This window comes from Bufo bufo, chromosome 5 (genome assembly GCF_905171765.1).
Source record: "Bufo bufo chromosome 5, aBufBuf1.1, whole genome shotgun sequence".
Taxonomy (NCBI): Eukaryota; Metazoa; Chordata; class Amphibia; order Anura; family Bufonidae; genus Bufo; species Bufo bufo.
In genome coordinates, this window is record NC_053393.1 from 271,004,691 (window position 1) to 271,025,533 (window position 20,843).

At 45.4% G+C, this 20,843-nt stretch overlaps 1 protein-coding gene across 1 annotated transcript in view; it reads left to right on the forward strand.

Moving 5' to 3' along the window:
* The window catches only part of PDIA4 (protein disulfide isomerase family A member 4), a 272,038-nt gene that overhangs the window by 173,125 nt on the left and 78,070 nt on the right, over nucleotides 1–20,843 (forward strand).

The following is a 20,843-nucleotide window of genomic DNA, read 5'->3' on the forward strand; positions in this document are numbered from 1 at the left end:
AATGTTTTTTTTTTCCCCACAATAATGCCTCTTGTACATCGTCGTATTATCTTTTGGGAGACACCTATGTCATTTCCCATTGAAAAAATTACTTACTGGTTGAAAAGTAACTAAGTCAAAATTTGCCAGGGGTATGAATAATTATGGGCAGCACTGTATGTGTGTGTGTGTGTGTGTGTGTGTGTGTGTCTGTATATGCAGAAGGACCCATTTCATCTATTTCATTTAATGTTTGTGTGTGTCGTTAAAAGATATCAACAGTATCCCCTATAACAGTGACCTCTACAGCACCCTGCCCCCTTAACAGTGAACTCCACAGTCCCCCCACCCCTCCCCACAGTGCACTGCCTCCTTAAAATGGGACCGCCGGGGGGGGGGGGGGGGTGGCCAGCTATGCAGGAGTGAGGACGTGTGTGCTACGAGCTCCTCCACAGCACCGGAGAAAAGCCACCTCCAGCTACCCACCATCAATGGGCAAGGTGACCAAAAAGGGAAGGGCCCGCTCTGTGGCCCCCCTGACATCCTCACAAGGGGACTTACCAAGGCCCTTTGCCAGACAGCCTGCGACTTTGGGCCCCGACATGGTCGAGCGCACCGAGCGCTTCCAAGATAGGGCCGTCTGTCCTGACGCGAATCCGCCTGCAACAACTTTAGCGGCACCAGGATCTCCCCACCACTCACCGGATCGGCGCAGATCCCGGTCCGCATCAGTGCCGACCCTGCGCAGCGATCCTGGTCAAGCCCAGATGCCCAATAGCCTGGAAAAAGGAGGCCCTGGACCGCGCCCTGAGCTCCCACCTCCGGCTCAGAGAGACAGCCTGACAGCCGCCACGCTGTCCCCACGCCCTCCAGCAACGCAGGTCAGTGCAGAGGACTTTCCCCCATTACAGAGGGCTCCTCAGACAGCCTCTCACCCCATTACCCGGGGACATGGAACCTCCAGCCCATCAGTGGCCTCACTGCGCCCGGGGACAGGATCTCCTACTGGGTCCCCCTGGTTATGTGCCCCAGCCAGCCATATGGGACATTCCCTGATGCAGGGTGAACCTTCTTACCGGGGGCAGCCCGGAAAGGCTGACAGGGATGCCTCTCCACCGTACCTGTTGCGGGAACCCCTCTCGCCCCACTCTCCTGGGCCATCCCTGGCGGCATCCCCGCACTGGTCCACAGGCTCATCATGGGACGGATCCCATCCACGCCACGATGGCGCTGCTTCACCAGGCATACAGACCCCGGCCGCCTTGGCAGCGATAGCCCCCCCCCCAGGGCTTCCCACAATCATTCCAGAGACCCTCGTCCCCTGCTCCTCAGTTTGATGAGGACTCTCGGCCACCCACTATGGCGGACCTACGCAACCTGATGTGTTCGCTACCCACCAAGGCAAACATCTCCAGCTTTGCAGCTAACATCTTACAAGAATGTAAAAGAGAATTCACACAAGTACGCTCGGAGATGGCCCTAATTGATACAAAGGTGGACGCCGTTCAACAGGACCGTGCTTCCTTGTCTGCAGATGTGCAAGCCTTGAAAGACAAAATACAGTCCCACGACGCGCAACTGCACACCTTGCAATATAACCTGGATGGTGTTGAAAATAGAAGCCGTCGCAACAATATTCCTGAGTCGATAACGCAGGTGGTACTTTTACCCACCATTGTGAAAATCTTCAATGATCTCCTGGGACGTCCACCAAGCTCCAACATCGAAATCGATAGAGCTCACAGGGCATTGAGGCCCCCCAACCCTGATCCCTCAAAGCCAAGGGACGTCATTTGCAGAGTCCACTTCTATGCTATCAAGGATCAGATCCTGCTCAAAGCCCGACAGATGTCGTCTCTGTCCTATGAAGGTGCCCCATTTTACTTCATGACCTATCCCGCCATACCCTAGCCCAGCGTGCTGCCCTGCGTCCACTCTTGCACCTCCTCAGAGAGCGCGACATTCCTCACCGCTGGGGCTTCCCTTTTGCTCTACTTGCGGGCCCCAAGGAACAAGTTGTCACCCTCCGGGACCCTACAGATCTTCCCCACTTTCTGCAGCAGCTGAACTTGCCGCCGGTGGACTTGGGGCCCTGGCCGTCTCTTCTTCCGCCTGTTCCTGAGTCGTCGGGACGACGTCGTCGTCCATCACCTTCTAGATCCTCTGCACCGTCCTCAAGAGGACGACGACAGAAAAGACCAGGCAGCCTGAGACACAGATCCCCACCCCACCTCACCATCTGAGGGGCTCCCTGCGTAAACTGCCTGGGACTACTAAGGCCTCTATATACTAAATGTTACATGCTGGTTCTTAGATACTTGCTTATCTTATCTCTTTCCCTGCCTTCGTGCTCTCAAACTGCTGGTGATCATAATTTTCTATCTGCATCTGCCGGTGTTGTGGTGGGTCAGCTCTTGTCTGGCTGCCACTTTCTCCTCCAAATAATTAGAGACTCTCCCTGGGGGTGACGTAACCCTGAGTGATAGCCTCTTTGGACCTTTTGGTCATTCAAACCACTCTACCTTTCTTTATCTGTCTTTCCCTTTCCTTTTCTTACTCTTAATCGTTTCTTCTCTTTGTTTTTGTCGGTCGTCTCCCCTCTCCTCCCTTGTGTTTTTTTTCCCCTCTCCCCACAGCAATGGGGTCATTGAAGATCGCATCATTCAACGCGAATGGTCTCAACACTCCCGAAAAAAAGGGCCCAGGTACTTCACCATTTTCATCGCCAAAAGGTACATGTTATCTGCTTCCAGGAAACACACTTTAAGGAGGGTAGCGCCCCGAGCATACGACATCGACACTACACAACCTGGCACTTTGCAAACAATCCGGTAAACAAGACAAAAGGAGTCGCCACAGCGATCCACAAGTCTTACCTCATCAAGTGCTGGGATGTACTGCCGATCCAGATGCAAGATACCTGGTCCTTGCACTACTTATTGGGGGACAAGAACTAACCTTCCTTAACGTGTATGCTCCCAACCAAAATCAAGCTCCCTTCATCATAAACCTAATTGACAAAATCATACCGTTGCTCCGGGGGACTGTTATACTATGTGGTGACCTCAACCTGACTCTTGACCCCACACTTGACAATTCGACTGGACGTGCCTCCCTCACATACTCCACTATTAAAAAGATCAAACGGGCGCTGCTTCAACTACAATTACGTGACCCCTGATGTCTCCAACACCCAGCTGACAAAGATTACACCTTTTACTCTGCCCCTCATGACTCATATAGCCGCATTGACCATATTCTTATTCAGCAACCGGCCATATCCTGGCTTGATTCCACACAAATAGGAAACATCCTATGGTCGGACCACTCTCCCATATACTGTTCCCTGAATCTGCCCTTTCTTACCAGACAGGAGTGGACGTGGCGGTTGAATGAAAACCTCCTTCTTGACACGGGATGTGCTGCTGACCTCACAAGCAGTATAACGAACTTCTTGTCGGATCACAAGGAGGATACTACCCCATTACCGATCCAATGGGAGGCCTTGAAATGTGTTCTTCGAGGTGTTCTCATTAAACATGGCTCCCGTCTCAAGAAGGAGAAAGCCCACTCTCTTAAACTTGCTCTACAAAAAGTCACTTCCCTGGAACTTGCCCACAAACGAGCACTTACCCTGCAAACTCTCTATGATCTCTAGAATGCACGCATGGAAGCTAAACGCCTCCTAGAAGCATCCTATAAACGTATGATACAAATAGGCAGGAGTAAATTATACGAATATGGAAACAAAAGTGGCCGTATGTTGGCAAGGGCTCTAAGGGGAAGACTGGCATCCTCCCACATTCCCGCTATCAAAAACTCCCAAGACCGTATGGTACATACCACCACGGACATCGCGGCCGCTTTCCACTCCTTCTACTCGAAACTCTACAACCTACCCCAAACATCCACTCAAGCAGTGAGTAAATCTCCCGACCCTCCTCTCCTACTTCCCAAATTATCCACGCTTGACTCTTCCACTCTGGAGACCCCATTCACGGACACTGAGCTTCAAATAGTTCTTAAGTCGCTCCCGGGTGGTAAGAGCCCTGGCCCCGATGGGTTTACAGCTAGGTTCTACAAATCCTTCACTTCCACCCTCTCCCCTATCCTGCTCCAGGTCTTTAATGGAGTGTCTCCTGGGCTCCCCTTCCCGGCACAGACCACTGAGGCTCATATCACTGTTATCCCGAAATCGGGAAAGGACCCGCACCTGTGTGCCAGCTACCGTCCTATCTCTCTTTTGAATGTAGATCTTAAGATTTTTGCCAAACTAATGGCAAATAGATTGAATACTTATCTACCTTCACTGATCTGCAATGACAAGGTCAGGTTTGTGCCGGGGAGGGAGGCCCAGGATAACACTCTTAAAACCTTAGATATCATCCATTATGCAAATCAAAGAAGATCCCCCTCATGATACTTTTCCTTAGATGCAGAAAAGGCCTTCGACCGGATATCTTGGCGCGCCGTCCGAGAGGCTCTCTCACACATAGGCCTAGGCCCGATATTCCTGTCAAAGATCCTGACATTATACCAACACCCCACTGCTAGAGTTAAAGTAAATGGAGCCCTTTCCCCCCCTTTCCAATCCACAATGGGACACGGCAAGGCTGCCCATTATCCCCCTTGCTATACGTCCTGGTCATGGAACACCTGCTGGCCTCCATACGCGCCAATCCAGATATCTCGGGAATAAAGATTGGATCACAAGAATATAAATGTGCGGCGTTTGCCGATGATCTCCTTCTCTACATAACCAACCCACGCATTTCTCTGCCATCTTTGCTTCAGGAGATATCTCACTTTGGTGCTTGGTCCAATTTCAAAATTAACATGTCTAAATCGGAGGCTCTGGATGTCTCTTTGCCAAACAACCTGACCCCCGCCTTTTACGGCTTTTTTTTCCCTTTGCTTGGCCACCAAGTGGTATAACTTATCTGGGGATAAAGGTGACAGCAGATCTCTCACGACTCCATAAACTGAACTTCGCGCCCCTTCTCCTACAGTTCCAAAAAGACCTAGATGGATGGCGCAAACGAGACTTCTCCTGGTTTGGTCGGATCAGTATATTAAAGATGACCCTCTTACAAAAACTACTGTACCTTTTACAAACCATCCCCCTTCGCATCCCGTCCACATTCTGGTCCCAACTTCGCAGATGCTTCACGCAGTTTGTGTGGGCTCCTGGCCGACCGCGGATAAAATGGGAGATAATGACTCGCACCAAGGAAACTGGAGGGGTGGGTCTCCCAGACTGTCGACTATACTACCACTCTGCAGCCTATGCCCGACTGTTGGACATGACGCGTACTGACACATCCGAATCATGGGTGCAAATTACACAGGACACCTCACCGTGTTCTGTAACAACCCTCCCATGGTTAGTGGGCTCTCCACGCCATACGTTATCGCAATTGTCCTTCTCTGCCTATCATACCCTTGCAACCTTAGCATCCATAGGTCGCCCAACTTCATTGATTGACCCCAAAGACCCTCTAGTACCGGTAACTAACCACCCCAGATTCCCTCCAGGCCGCTCACCCAGACCCTTTCTTCAGGGCACAAGAATCCGCCCGCTCAGGTTTTACCATGTCCTTTCCGGTCCCACACTGAAATTTCTGTCCCAAATACTAGAAACTCCATTAACTCGTAATTCCTTTGAGTATCAGCAGCTTCAGCACTTTTATACCTCTTTAAGCAAAACCCACACTCTAGCCCGAAAACTCACTGAGTTTGAGCAGATGTGTGTTTCCCCCTCAGCGGTCTTACACCCCATATCTTCTGTGTACAAGCTGCTGATACACCAGCGATCCTCATGCCTTCCTCCATATTGTCAAGCCTGGGAGCGGGATCTGGGAAACCACTATACCCCAGCTCAGTGAAACAGATGCTTCCTTCTATCGCACAAATCAACAATTTCGGCCAAAGCTCAAGAAAGGAGCTACAGAATTGTATCTAGATGGTACAGAGTACCAGTGTTACTCCACAAATGGTTCCCGACAGTATCAGACTGTTGCTGGAGGTGTCTCACGGAGGAGGGCACGATGATCCACGTGTTGGTGGAATTGTAGAGGCCTTTCTGGAACTTTGTTCACAAAACAATCAAGGAAGTCACAGGTGTCCCCATTCAAAATTCTCCAGAAGCCCTCTTGCTGTTCGACTGTGTCCTGAATGTCCCAGCATATAAGAAATCCCTCTTAAAATACATGGTACAGGCAGCGAAGGCGGTGATTCCCAGGCATTGGAAATCCACCTCTCCCCCCTCGCCTGAGGAGTGGTTTGATGAAATCGCCCTGTATCAGAGACTAGAAGACCTCATTAGTATTACACCCGCTGACACCTTACGATATGTGAAGACATGGAGCCCCTGGGAAACCTTTCGCTCCTCAGCCTCATTTCGGGATGCGCAGGTCTAACCTCTTCAAAAGAAACTGCAACACCTTTCCCTTCTCCCTCCTTCCCTCCCCTCTGCCCCCTTGTCTCGATTTAGAGACTCGATTTGCGTTTCCAAATGGGTAATTTGCTCACATCTTGAACAAAGATATACACCCTCGAATGGCTGTTCCAAGACTGCATACATCAAGCAAGATGTGCACAGGACTGCGTTGTCAATTGTGCAACACATACTAAGTGGGGATTACACCACAAAAGCGAAAAATACAATCTAATGTAGTAATAAGAAACTGGCTAATTGCAGTCCCCCACTGAAGTCCCTAAATCTAAAGTCACTTAATCTTAAGTCACACACTTAAACAACCACACGTCGCGGTCAAACTCGTGTTATATATCTGCTTATCTAACTATAAATGAAGCTCCCTACACCAGCCTGGTTTGTTTTCCCTCTGGATTCTAATGTTTATGCACTACTGTTCTAGCGCCCGTTATTGTAACGGGCTTAAGGTCTAGTAAAGATATAATAGTTTAGGCAGGAGAATAACTTTTATAACATTAATACGACCTATCAGAGTTAATGGTAAGTTCTTCCACGCTTCTATATTCTTAATGATATATTGCATGGTGGGAATGACATTAAAGAGGACCTTTCACTACTCCTCACATTCCTGTTTTAATAGCTTCATGCATTCCCCATGTAATAACAATTCTGGATTATCTATTCTTATGACTTTGCACTAGATTATTATTATTATTATTATTATTATTATTATTTATTATTATTAAAGCGCCATTCATTCCATAGCGCTGTACATATGAGAAGAGGTATACATACATAATACAGACAATTGCACTAATCATAAACAAGACGAGTTACAAACTGGTACAGAAGGAGAGAGGGCCCTGCCCGTGAGGGCTTACAATCTACATGGTATGGGTGAAGGACACAGTAGGTGTGGGTGAAGTTGGTCATGGCGTTATGGAGGCAGCCGGGTCACTGGTTGTAGGCTTGTCTGAAGAGGTGGGTTTTCAGTTTTTTTTTGAAGGATTCCACTGTAGGTGAGAGTCTGATATGTTGGGGTAGCGAGCTCCAGAGTATGGGGGATGCACGGGAGAAATCTTGGAGGCGATTGCGGGAAGAGGCGATAAAAGGAGAGGAGAGAAGGAGGTCTTGTGAGGATCGGAGAGTGCGTGTGGGGGTGTATCGGGAAAGTAGCTCTGAGATGTAAGGAGGGGACAGGTTATGGACGGCCTTGTATGTATTTGTACTTTGAAGTGAATTCGCTGGGCAATGGGGAGCCAGTGAAGGGATTGGCAGAGGGGAGAGGCAGAGGAGTAATAGGGTAAGAGGTGGATTAGTCGGGCAGCAGAGTTGAGGATAGATTGGAGGGGTGCTAGATGGAAGGCCACAGAGGAGAGTGTTGCAGTAGTCTAGGCGGGAGATGATGAGGGCATGTACAAGCATTTTCGCAGATTCAAAGTTAAGGAAAGCGGGGATGCGGGAGATGTTTTTGAGTTGGACACGGCAGGTGGTGGAAAGTGCTTGGATGTGCGGTCTGAAGGAGAAGGCAGAATCCAAGGTCACTCCAAGGCAGCAGACTTGGTTGACCGGGGAGAGTGTGCAGCCATTGATCGTGATAGATAGGTCTGTTGGGGGAGTTGAGCAAGATGGGGGAAAGAGGATGAATTCTGTTTTATCCATGTTAAGTTTTAGAAAGCGGGAGGAGAAGGATGATATAGAAGATAGACATTGTGGGATTCTGGATATTAAGGTGGTGATGTCTGGACCAGAGAGGTAGATTTGTGTGTCATCAGCGTAGGAGTGATACTGAAAGCCATGGGACTCTATGAGCTGTCCCAGGCCAAAAGTGTAGATAGAGAAGAGCACGGGTCCTAGGACAGAGCCTTGCTGGACACCAACAGAGAGGGAATGAGACGAGGAGGTGGTGCGGGAGTGGGAGACGCTAAACGTCCGGTCTGTGAGGTATGATGTGATCCAGACTAGATGTTATGAATGAATTGCTATTAGCCTTCAGTAAGGGTACAGAGGGGAGGTAACCAGTTGAAGGGGGGGGGGTGTACCTGCACAGACTGACTCTATCCAATCAGCACTGCCATTTTCAGACTGTGCAGGTACACCCCCCTCCCCCAACTTTTTACCTACGCTCTGTACCCTTTCTGAAATTCCTGTAATTTTCCAAGTAAATATAGAATGCACTATTCATGTAATAACTGAAAAACACTGTTATAACACTTAATAGTTTTAAGAAATCTATGAATGGGAATAAAAGAAACATGTAAAAAGTATAGGTGCTATATTCAGTGCTTGCCATAAGGCTTGTCTCCACTTTAGTAATTGTAAGAAATCTATAAATGTGACTTCAGAAAAAGTTAGAAAAGCTACAATATATATGTTCTGGAAACAGCTGCATACATAGAAATCACTGGGCCCCATTGCAAGAACCTAATATGGGCCACCATGCCCCTTTCATAGCCCCTCGCACTACCTGTTCCTGGTCAGTATATAGGGCTGTGTACTGATGTATGAGATAACTCGCTGCTTGTACCTCACATATCAGCACGCTGCTGGATATACTAAATACTGTATCTGTACACTGCATCTATTATACGCACGTATCAGTACACTGCATGTATATTTATTAATATCTGTACACGCGACATCAATTATACCTTGTTACCTTACCAGGCTCGGACTGGCCCACCAGGGAGAGCGGGGATTCTCGGTAGGTCCCCAGTTTCCTTTCCCGGAGATACGAACCAGTAGTAATTCTTTATTTTGTTCTCAGGAGAGATAATTATTGTAGCCACTAGGTGGTAGTATCGTACAGTGATGCAGCCGCCCTCCTATGGTCTTAATTTTACAGAAGCCCCGCAGAGTATCTTCTAAGCTTCCCAGGCTGCTGGCAGTGAAGGAGGAGAGAACATGTTTGGCCATTCCTCCTGCATTCCCTGCTGTTAGAAAACCTGTGGTTGGTGGAGAGAAGGACTCCTCTGCGGTCCTGGGCTGATTTCTCAGGTGTGTGACAGTAGTAAGCTGTAGGAGACTGTAAGGGGGAATAGGGGATTTGTTTATAGTAGACTCAGATCTGTGTGCTGCTCTCTGCAGAGTTCAGAGTGGCATTAGGGGGACTCTGCCCTATGTCCCTCGAATGCCTCTGCTTTAGGTGCACCCCCACTAGTGCACAGCTCCAGATGCCCCCACTCTAATGCACCCCTAGTAGTGCCTCTTCTCCAGTTTTCCCCCTAATACCTCTGCTGCAGAATCTCCACTATTACCCTGCCTCAGGCGACCCTAATGCCTCTGCTTTAGGTGCACCCCCATAAATGCCCCAGCTCCAGATGCCCCTACTGTAAATGCACCGCTAATATTTCCTCTTCTCCAGTTACCCCTGCTCCAGGATCCCCACTATTACCCTGCCTCAGGTGACCCTAATGCCTCTGTTTCAGTTATGACCCTCCGTTTGTGCCCTTTGCTCACGTTGCTCCTCTAGCACCTTTGCTTGGGCTTTGTTAAAGGTTATTACCTGCAAAGGGGGTTGGACTTATGACTGAAAAATTCTGCACAGTGCATCACATTCTCCAGTATTGACACGTATGGTTTACATGGTGGCAGTGATGATATTCTGTGTTTACAGGCATCACTGCTGCCATGTAAAAAGATACTGGTGGTGGAGTGGTGGAGTGGTGGAGGATTTAAAGGGGTTGTCGAGGTTTGCAAGTTATCCTCTCCACACCATAGGGCATAACTATATGATTAGTGGGGTCTGATCCTGCAACCCCCACTGATCCCAGGAACGGGTACCCCCTTTTTATGGTGTGGCAGGCCACACATATGCCCTGCTGCTCCATTTATTCTCTTTGGGACCACTGGAAATAGCCAGCACTGTACTCTGCCATCTTCAGCGACCCCATAGAGAATGGATGGAGAGGCAGGGCTTATGCTTGATCTGCCACTCAATCAAGAAGGGGGATCAGTGGGGGCTCCAGCGTTCAGACCCCCACGGATCACTTAGTTATCCCCGATCCTGTGGATAGAGGATAACTAGAAAAGTATACACAGGTCATTTAACAGGCGAGCATTTCTATTTTAGTTTGACACATATTTTAGGCCAGATTTAAATTTTTATTTTATTTTTACACCTAAAGAAAACCTTTAAGGATAGGGAATGTGAAATGGTCCAACAGCTATGACACAACAGGTGATAAGTGTCTGATTTATGGGGGTCTGACTGCTGGGACCCCCATGAATAAGGGAACGTGGTCTTAAGACTCTTGTGTACATAAATTGGTGGTAATGTAATTGAATGTCTCAGGACCCCTTTTTTTCTTTTATCAGTGGGTGTTCCAGCAGTCAGACCCCAGCAATCTGATATTTATGACTTGTAGATGGGCAATAGGTCATTATGGTAGGACAACCCTTTTAATTATAATGTAGATTATGTACAATATGAGGAGGCTAAGATTTGGTAAGTTTCATGCTTAACCCCTTCACGCAACATCACGTACATGTACGTGGGAGAATGTGGTGCCTCACCGCATCCCCACGTGCATGTACGTGATCGGCTTTCTCTGTCAGCGCAGGGAGCGAAGCGCTGAAGGTTCAGTGAAGCTGGCGTGCTGGGGTTGCTAGGCAACCAGAGAAGCAGACAGGAACTGTATTGGAGCTCTGACCCGCCCACGATCGCTGTGATTGGTCCATTACTGCAGAGGGACCAATCGCAGCCCATCGGGGCAGGTAAGGGGGGTTAGGGAGGGACTATGTGCTTTTCCTTCTCTGATCGCCCCAATTCCTGTCAGGGAAGCGATCAGAGAAGGAGAGAGTGTGAAAATCTTCCCGACATATGATGAGTATACTCATCATGGAGCACTGCTACTTAGCGCGCCATGATGAGTATACACGTCATGGCATTCAACTCTCACCATGTCTGCAGACATGGTGACAGCGCTGAGATCCCGGCTGTTACACACAGCCAGGCACCTTGGGTCAATGCCGAGGGGGGTCCTGTGACCCCCCCCCCTATCGGCGATTGCTGCAAACCGCAGGTCAATTCAGACCTGCGGTTTGTAGCGCTTTCTGCAGTTTCTGATCGGGGATCAGAAACTTTAGTATGTCCAAAATAAAGATTTTTCACCCTTTCCCCTGCACACCCTTGGGGGTGTCGCGGGCGGTGTGGCAGGCGGGATCGCGATCCCCCGCCCGCCTCCCCGTGAAAATCGTTGGCGTTAGTGGGTATACCAGGGTGCCAGCACATTGCTGACACCCTGGTATAAACGGCTGACATCTGCGATGGCGATGTCAGCCGTTTAAACCCTTTCCATACAGCGGTCCGTACGGACCGCTGTATGGAAAAAGTTAACAGCTCACGGAGCTCCCTCCCTCTCCCATTGGGGGGCTGCTGTGCCTTTGCAGCCCCCCGATGGAGAGGGAGAAGAGAGCCCCCCGACAGCCCCGTGCTCACACCTCCCGTTACGCAGTTCTGACCAGTACTGACTGAGCAGACGGGGGCAAGGTTCCCATGGCAAACAGGACGCCTCCTCAGGCAATCAGCTGTCCAAGGTGCTGAACAGATCTATGCTAAAAGCATAGATCTGTTCAGTGTAAGTAAAATACAGTGCAGTACAATATATATTTGTTACTGTACTGTATTATACAGACATCAGACCCCACTGGATCTTCAAGAACCAAGTGGGTCTGGGTCAAAAAAAGTGAAAAAGTAAGTTTAAAAAAAAACACATTTATCACTGAATAAAAAAAAGAAAAAAAATACACCACACATATTAGGTATCGCCGCCGTCCGTTACGACCTGACTATATAAAACGGTCATGTTACTCTTCCCCGCACGGTGAACGCCATAAAAATAAATAAATAAAAACTATGAGGAAATTGAAATTTTGCCCACCTTACTTCCCAAAAAGGTAATAAAAGTGATTCAAAAAAGTCGCATGTACGCCAAAAAAAGTACCAATCAAACAGTCACCACATCCGCAAAAAATGAGCCCATTCATGAGACAATGGCCCAAAAAATAGAAAGAAAACTATGGGTCTCAGACTATGGAGACACTAAAACATGATTAATTTTTTTGTTTCAAAAAGGATATTACACTGCGTGCAGAATTATTAGGCAAATGAGTATTTTGACCACATCATCCTCTTTATGCATGTTGTCTTACTCCAAGCTGTATAGGCTCGAAAGCCTACTACCAATTAAGCATATTAGGTGATGTGCATCTCTGTAATGAGAAGGGGTGTGGTCTAATGACATCAACACCCTATATTAGGTGTGCATAATTATTAGGCAACTTCCTTTCCTTTGGCAAAATGGGTCAAAAGAAGGACTTGACAGGCTCAGAAAAGTCAAAAATAGTGAGATATCTTGCAGAGGGATGCAGCACTCTTAAAATTGCAAAGCTTCTGAAGCGTGATCATCGAACAATCAAGCGTTTCATTCAAAATAGTCAACAGGGTCGCAAGAAGCGTGTGGAAAAACCAAGGCGCAAAATAACTGCCCATGAACTGAGAAAAGTCAAGCGTGCAGCTGCCAAGATGCCACTTGCCACCAGTTTGGCCATATTTCAGAGCTGCAACATCACTGGAGTGCCCAAAAGCACAAGGTGTGCAATACTCAGAGACATGGCCAAGGTAAAGAAAGGCTGAAAGACGACCACCACTGAACAAGACACACAAGCTGAAACGTCAAGACTGGGCCAAGAAATATCTCAAGACTGATTTTTCTAAGGTTTTATGGACTGATGAAATGAGAGTGAGTCTTGATGGGCCAGATGGATGGGCCCGTGGCTGGATTGGTAAAGGGCAGAGAGCTTCAGTCCGACTCAGACGCCAGCAAGGTGGAGGTGGAGTACTGGTTTGGGCTGGTATCATCAAAGATGAGCTTGTGGGGCCTTTTCGGGTTGAGGATGGAGTCAAGCTCAACTCCCAGTCCTACTGCCAGTTTCTGGAAGACACCTTCTTCAAGCAGTGGTACAGGAAGAAGTCTGCATCCTTCAAGAAAAACATGATTTTCATGCAGGACAATGCTCCATCACACGCGTCCAAGTACTCCACAGCGTGGCTGGCAAGAAAGGGTATAAAAGAAGAAAATCTAATGACATGGCCTCCTTGTTCACCTGATCTGAACCCCATTGAGAACCTGTGGTCCATCATCAAATGTGAGATTTACAAGGAGGGAAAACAGTACACCTCTCTGAACAGTGTCTGGGAGGCTGTGGTTGCTGCTGCACGCAATGTTGATGGTGAACAGATCAAAACACTGACAGAATCCATGGATGGCAGGCTTTTGAGTGTCCTTGCAAAGAAAGGTGGCTATATTGGTCACTGATTTGTTTTTGTTTTGTTTTTGAATGTCAGAAATGTATATTTGTGAATGTTGAGATGTTATATTGGTTTCACTGGTAAAAATAAATAATTGAAATGGGTATATATTTGTTTTTTGTTAAGTTGCCTAATAATTATGCACAGTAATAGTCACCTGCACACACAGATATCCCCCTAAAATAGCTAAAACTAAAAACAAACTAAAAACTACTTCCAAAAATATTCAGCTTTGATATTAATGAGTTTTTTGGGTTCATTGAGAACATAGTTGTTGTTCAATAATAAAATGAATCCTCAAAAATACAACTTGCCTAATAATTCTGCACTCCCTGTATTGTGTAAAACCCTGATAAATTATAAAAAGGTAGACATATTAGGTATTGCCATGTCCGTAAGAACCTGATCTATAAAAATACCACATGACCTAACCCCTCAGGTGAACACTGTAAAAAAATAAAAAATAAAAACGGTGTCAAAAAAGCTATTTTTTTGTTACCTTACATCACAAAAAGTGTAATAGCAAGCGATCAAAAAGTCATATGCACCCCAAAATAGTACCAATCTAACCGTCATCTCATCCCGCAAAAATGATACCCAACCTGAGACAATCGCCAAAAAACTGAAAAAAGTATGGCTCTCCGACTATGGAGACACTAAAACATGTTTTTTTTTTGTGTCAAAAATGATATTATTGTGTAAAACCTAAATAAATAAAAAAGTATACATATTAGGTATCGTCACGTCCGTAAGAACCTGCTCTATAAAAATAGCACATGATCTAACCTGTCAGATGAACGTTGTAAATAATAAATAATAAAAACAGTGCCAAAACAGCTATTTTTTGGCAAATTTTCCATTTTAATCAATTTTTTCCCATAACAAAGCAAGGGTTAACAGCCAAACAAAACTCAATATTTATTGCCCTGATTCTGTAGTTTATAGAAATGCCCCATATGTGGTCGTAAACTGCTGTATGGCCACACGGCAGGGCGCAGAAGGAAAGGAATGCCATACGGTTTTTGGAAGGCAGTTTTTGCTGGACTGGTTTTTTGACACCATGTCCCATTTGAAGCCCCCCTGATGCACCCCTAGAGTATAAACTCCAAAAAATGACCCCATTTTGGAAACTACACCCCTCAAGGTATTCAAAACTGATTTTACAAACTTTGTTAACCCTTTAAGTGTTCCACAAGAGTTAATGGCAAATGGAGATGAAATTTCAGAATTTCTATTTTTTGTTACTTTGCCTCACAAAAAGTGTAATATATGTACCCTAAAATAGTACCAACAAAACTGCCACCTTATCCCGTAGTTTCCAAAATGGGGCCACTTTTTTGGAGTTTCTAACCTAGGGGTGCATCAGGGGGCTTTAAATGGGACATGGTGTCTAAAAACAATCCAGCAAAATCTGCCTTCCAGAAACCATATGGCGCACCTTTCCTTCTGCACCCTGCCGTGTGCCCGTACAGCAGTTTACGACCACATATGGGGTGTTTCTGTAAACTACAGAATCAGGGCCATAAATAATGAGTTTTGTTTGGCTGTTAACCCTTGCTTTGTTACTGGGAAAAAAATATTAAAATGGAAAATCTGCCGATAAAGTGAAATTTTGAAATTGTATCTCTATTTTCCATTAATTCTTGTGGAACACCTAAAGGGTTAATAACGTTTGTAAAATCAGTTTTGAATACCTTGAGGGGTGTAGTTTCTTAGATGGGGTCACTTTTATGGAGTTTCTACTCTAGGGGTGCATCAGGGGGGCTTCAAATGGGACATGGTGTAAAAAAAAACAGTCCTGCAAAATCTGCCTTCCAAAAACCGTATGGCATTCCTTTCCTTCTGCGCCCTGCCGTGTGCCCGTACAGCAGTTTATGACCACATATGGGGTGTTTCTGTAAACTCATTATTTATGGCCCTGATTCTGTAGTTTACAGAAACACCCCATATGTGGTCATAAACTGCTGTACGGGCACACGGCAGGGCGCAGAAGGAAAGGAATGCCATACGGTTTTTGGAAGGCAGATTTTGCAGGACTGTTTTTTTTTACACCATGTCCCATTTGAAGCCCCCCTGATGCACCCCTAGAGTAGAAACTCCATAAAAGTGACCCCATCTAAGAAACTACACCCCTCAAGGTATTCAAAACTGATTTTACAAACGTTATTAACCCTTTAGGTGTTCCACAAGAATTAATGGAAAATAGAGATACAATTTCAAAATTTCACTTTATCGGCAGATTTTCCATTTTAATATTTTTTTCCCAGTAACAAAGCAAGGGTTAACAGCCAAACAAAACTCATTATTTATGGCCCTGATTCTGTAGTTTTGTTTGGCTGTTAACCCTTGCTTTGTTACTGGAAAAAATGGATTAAAATTGTAAATTTGCAAAAAAATTGAAATTCTGAAATTTCATCTCCATTTGCAAATAACTCTTGTGGAACACATAAATGGTTAACAAAGTTTGTAAAATCAGTTTTGAATACCTTGAGGGGTGTAGTTTCCAAAATGGGGTCTTTTTGGGTGGTTTCAATTATGTAAGCCTCACAAAGTGACTTCAGACCTGAACTGGTCCTTAAAAAATGGGTTTTGGAAATTCTCTGAAAAATGCTTCTAAACTTCTAAGCCTTGTAACGTCCCCAAAAAATAAAATGTCATTCCCAAAATGATCCAAACATGAAGTAGACATATGGGGAATGTAAAGTAATAACTATTTTTGGAGGTATTGCTATGTATTATAGAAGTAGAGAAATTGAAACTTGAAAATTTTTGGTAAATTTGGTATTTTTTGATTTAAAAAAATGACATTTTTTTACTCCATTTTACCAGTGTCATGAAGTACAATATGTGACGAAAAAACAATTTTAGAACGGCCTGGATAAGTAAAAGCGTTTTAAAGTTATTCACACATAAACTAACACTGGTCAGATTTGCAAAAAATAGCCTGGTCCTTAAGGTGAAAAATGGCTTGGTCCTGAAAGGGTTAAAGGGTTTGTCTCACTTCAGTAAATGGCATTTATCATGTAGTTAATACAAGGCACTTACTAATGTATTGTGATTGTCCATATTTCCTCCTTTCCATCACATTATATACAGCACATATCCGTGGTTATTACCACTGTGTAATCCAGCAGTGGTGGCCGTGCTTACACACTATAGGGAAAGGATGGAAGTGCTCATAAGCCAACAACATTACCTATAGTGTGCACGCACGGCCACCGCTGCTGGATTGCAGAGTGGTCAAAACCATGGATACGTGCTGTGTATAATGTAATGGAAAAGAGTCAATATGGACCATCACAATACATTAGTAAGTACCTTGTTTTAACTTTCTCTACATGATAAATGCCAATTGCTGAAGTGAGACAACCACTTTAAGTGCGCTACACTTAATAGGGTTAGGCATAAATGTCTTGGTGTGTGCTCTGCGTGTTTCCTATGTGTGATTGGTGTGTGCTATATATGATCTATGTATCAGTGGTGTATGTGACATATGCATCAGTGGCATGTGAGCCATGTATAAGTTTGTGTGCCACATGTGTCCAATGAGTGATTGGTGTGCGCTGCATGTGTCTTGTTTCTGAATGACTTAAGTGCAGGATATCCATATATGTGTAAATTCTGGCACATGTATGTTTGTGCATTTTGTTGTGAATGTCTGCCATCATACTTCATCTTTAATATTTCTGTTATCACTGTAAGTGCTCATGAACACGACCGTTGGATGTTTTGCAGTCTGCAAATTGTGGATCCGCAAAACATGTGTGCATTCCACATTATGTGGAACAGAACAGCCGGCCTCTAATAGAACAGTCCTATCCTTGTCTGTAATGCCGACAATAATAGGACATGTTCTATAATTTTTCAGAACGGCCATGTGGACATACAGACACGGAATGCACATGGAGTCTTTATTTATTTTTTGCGGTCCCATTGAAGTGAAGTGAACGGTAGACATGGAAAAAAAAATCCTGTTGTTTTCGCACTGGCCACTAAGCCTAATAAATACGCGTTTTGGTGTCCGACTCCAAAGTGGAATGGTGACTGAACGGAGGCAAACTGATCTGATCCTTTTCCATTCAGAATGCATTAGGGTAAAACTGGTCAATTTTGGACCGCTTTTGAGAGCCCATGACGAACCTCAGACACAGAAAGCCAAAATGCTAGTGTGAAATTAGCCTAGTCCTGCCTGTAATGATGTCACCTCTGTGTATATATAAGATGATCCACAGTTCCCAATTGCCAAAGCTCATCTTTTCTTTCCTTGTACAAAGACCTCTGGACAGTTCACAGAGCATGCCTAGAAAAGTCTCCCATAGAAGTCAATGAGGTCCCCTCCTGACCATTGTGTCTGTGGCCCATGTGACTGCCATAAAGCAATTTTCTTGATTGTTAAAGGGGTCGTCTCACTTCAGCAGGGGTCATTTTATTATGTAGAGAAAGTTAATACAAGGCACTTACTAATTGTTATTATGCATATTGCCTCCTTTGCTGGCTGGATTTATTTTTCCATCACATTATACACTGCTCGTTTCTATGGTTACGACCAACCTGCAATCCATCAGTGGTGGTCATGCTTGCACACTACAGGTCCTTCTAAAAAAATTAGCATATTGTGATAAAGTTCATTATTTTCTGTAATGTACTGATAAACATTAGACTTTCATATATTTTAGATTCATTACACACAACTGAAGTAGTTCAAGCCTTTTCTTGTTTTAATATTGATGATTTTGGCATACAGCTCATGAAAACCCAAAATTCCTATCTCCAAAAATTAGCATATCATGAAAAGGTTCTCTAAACGTGCTATTAACCTAATCATCTGAATCAACTAATTAACTCTAAACACCTGCAAAAGATTCCTGAGGCTTTTAAAAACTCCCAGCCTGGTTCATTACTCAAAACCACAATCATGGGTAAGACTGCCAACCTGACTGCTGTCCAGAAGGCCATCATTGACACCCTTAAGCAAGAGGGTAAGACACAGAAAGAAATTTCTGAACGAATAGGCTGTTCCCAGAGTGCTGTATCAATGCACCTCAGTGGGAAGTCTGTGGGAAGGAAAAAGTGTGGCAGAAAACGCTGCACAACGAGAAGAGGTGACCGGACCCTGAGGAAGATTGTGGAGAAGGACCGATTCCAGACCTTGGGGGACCTGCGGAAGCAGTGGACTGAGTCTGGAGGAAGACTGGGGAGAGGGAAATGCCAAAATGCCTGAAGTCCAGTGTCAAGTACCCACAGTCAGTGATGGTCTGGGGTGCCATGTCAGCTGCTGGTGATGGTCCCACTGTGTTTTATCAAGGGCCAGGGACCAATGCAGCTAGCTATCAGGAAGATTTTGGAGCACTTCATCTTCCATCTGCTGAAAAGCTTTATGGAGATGAAGATTTCATTTTCAGCACAACCTGGCACCTGCTCACAGTGCGGGGAAAAACCACTGGTAAATGGTTTACTGACCATGGTATTACTGTGCTCAATTGGCCTGCCAACTCTCCTGACCTGAAACCCCCATAGAGAATCTGTGGGATATTGGCGAAGAGACAAGTTGAGAGACGCAAGACCCAACACTCTGGGATGACGCTTTAGGCCGCTATCGAAGCCATCCTGGGCCTCCATAACACCTCAGCAGTGCCAACAGGCTGATTGCCTCCATGCCACGCCCGCATTGAAGCAGTCATTTCTGCAAAAGGATTCCCGACCAAGTATTGAGTGTATAACTGAACTTAATTATTCTCAAGGTTGACTTTTTTTGTATTAAAAACACTTTTCTTTTATTGGTTGGATGAAATATGCTAATTTTTGGGAGATAGGAATTTTGGGTTTTCATGAGCTGTATGCCAAAATCATCAATATTAAAACAAGAAAAGGCTTGAACTTCTTCAGTTGTGTGTAATGAATCTAAAACATATGAAAGTCTAATGTTTATCAGTACATTACAGAAAATAATGAACTTTATCACAATATGCTAATTTTTTGAGAAGGACCTGTATATGAAAAAAGCGTTGGCCTCTCTGTTGGCCAGGACCGTGGGGAGTGCACATAGGTTAGTGCTTTATCCTATAATGTGCAAGTACCGGCCACGACTGCTGGGACTACAGGGTTGGTCGTAACCATGGAAACAAGCAGTGTATAATGTGATGGAACAATTAATCCAGTGAGCAAAAGAAGGAATGTGGATAATATATATTAGTAAGTGCCTTGTATTAACATCCTCTACATATACCGTATTTTTCGCTACATAAGACAAATTTTTTTCACCCCAAAAGTGTAGGAAAAATGCATCTTAGGGGGCGAATATTAATGAGCACTTCCATTATGGAAGTGCTCATTAGTACTGGAGGACCAGGAAGCGGTGAAGGCTCTGTACTCACCACTTCCTGGTCCTCGGCTGTGGGCTGTGAAGACTGTGCACAGCGTGAGGGCGCTCTGTAACTGATAGCAGGAGGAAGAGTATTGTGATGTAGGTGGAGTGGCGGTATCCAGGAGCAGGAGAGGTAAGTGTTTTTTTATTTTATAAAACATGAGGCTGCTGGGGGCATATTGGGGGGGCTGAGAAGCATAATGGCTGATATGGGGGCTTATGAGAGGCATGGGGCTCTTATCAGAGGTCTGATTGCGGGTCATTTGCATTGGGGTCTGATTTGAGGTCTTATTAACATTGGGGGTCTGATTGGGGCCTGTCAGCTGAGGTCCTGATTAACATTGGGGGTCTGATTGGTGGTCTGACCTTAGGTGTAATGAAAATATTTTTTCTTATTGACCTCCTCTAAACCTATGTGCGTCTTATGGGCTGGTACATCTATAAGGGGAAACATACGGTTAAATGCTTTTTGCTGAAGTGAGACAAACCCTTTAAGAACAGCTCAGGCAAGATGTCCTGTCCCCAAATCATGTTCAGGAAACAAAATACAAAAATCTGTAATCCGAAAATAAAAACGGATTAGAAAAAAAGGATGTGTTGCTATCTGGTTTTAACTGGCAGAAAACAAATTTGGTGGCACATTTCTTTAAGCCAGAGTCAGTTCATATCTACGGAACTCCACCCAAAACTAGCTTCAATCCAGAGCCCTAGGGGAAAAGCATCCCACACTTCAGGGAATTGCTGAATCTTGT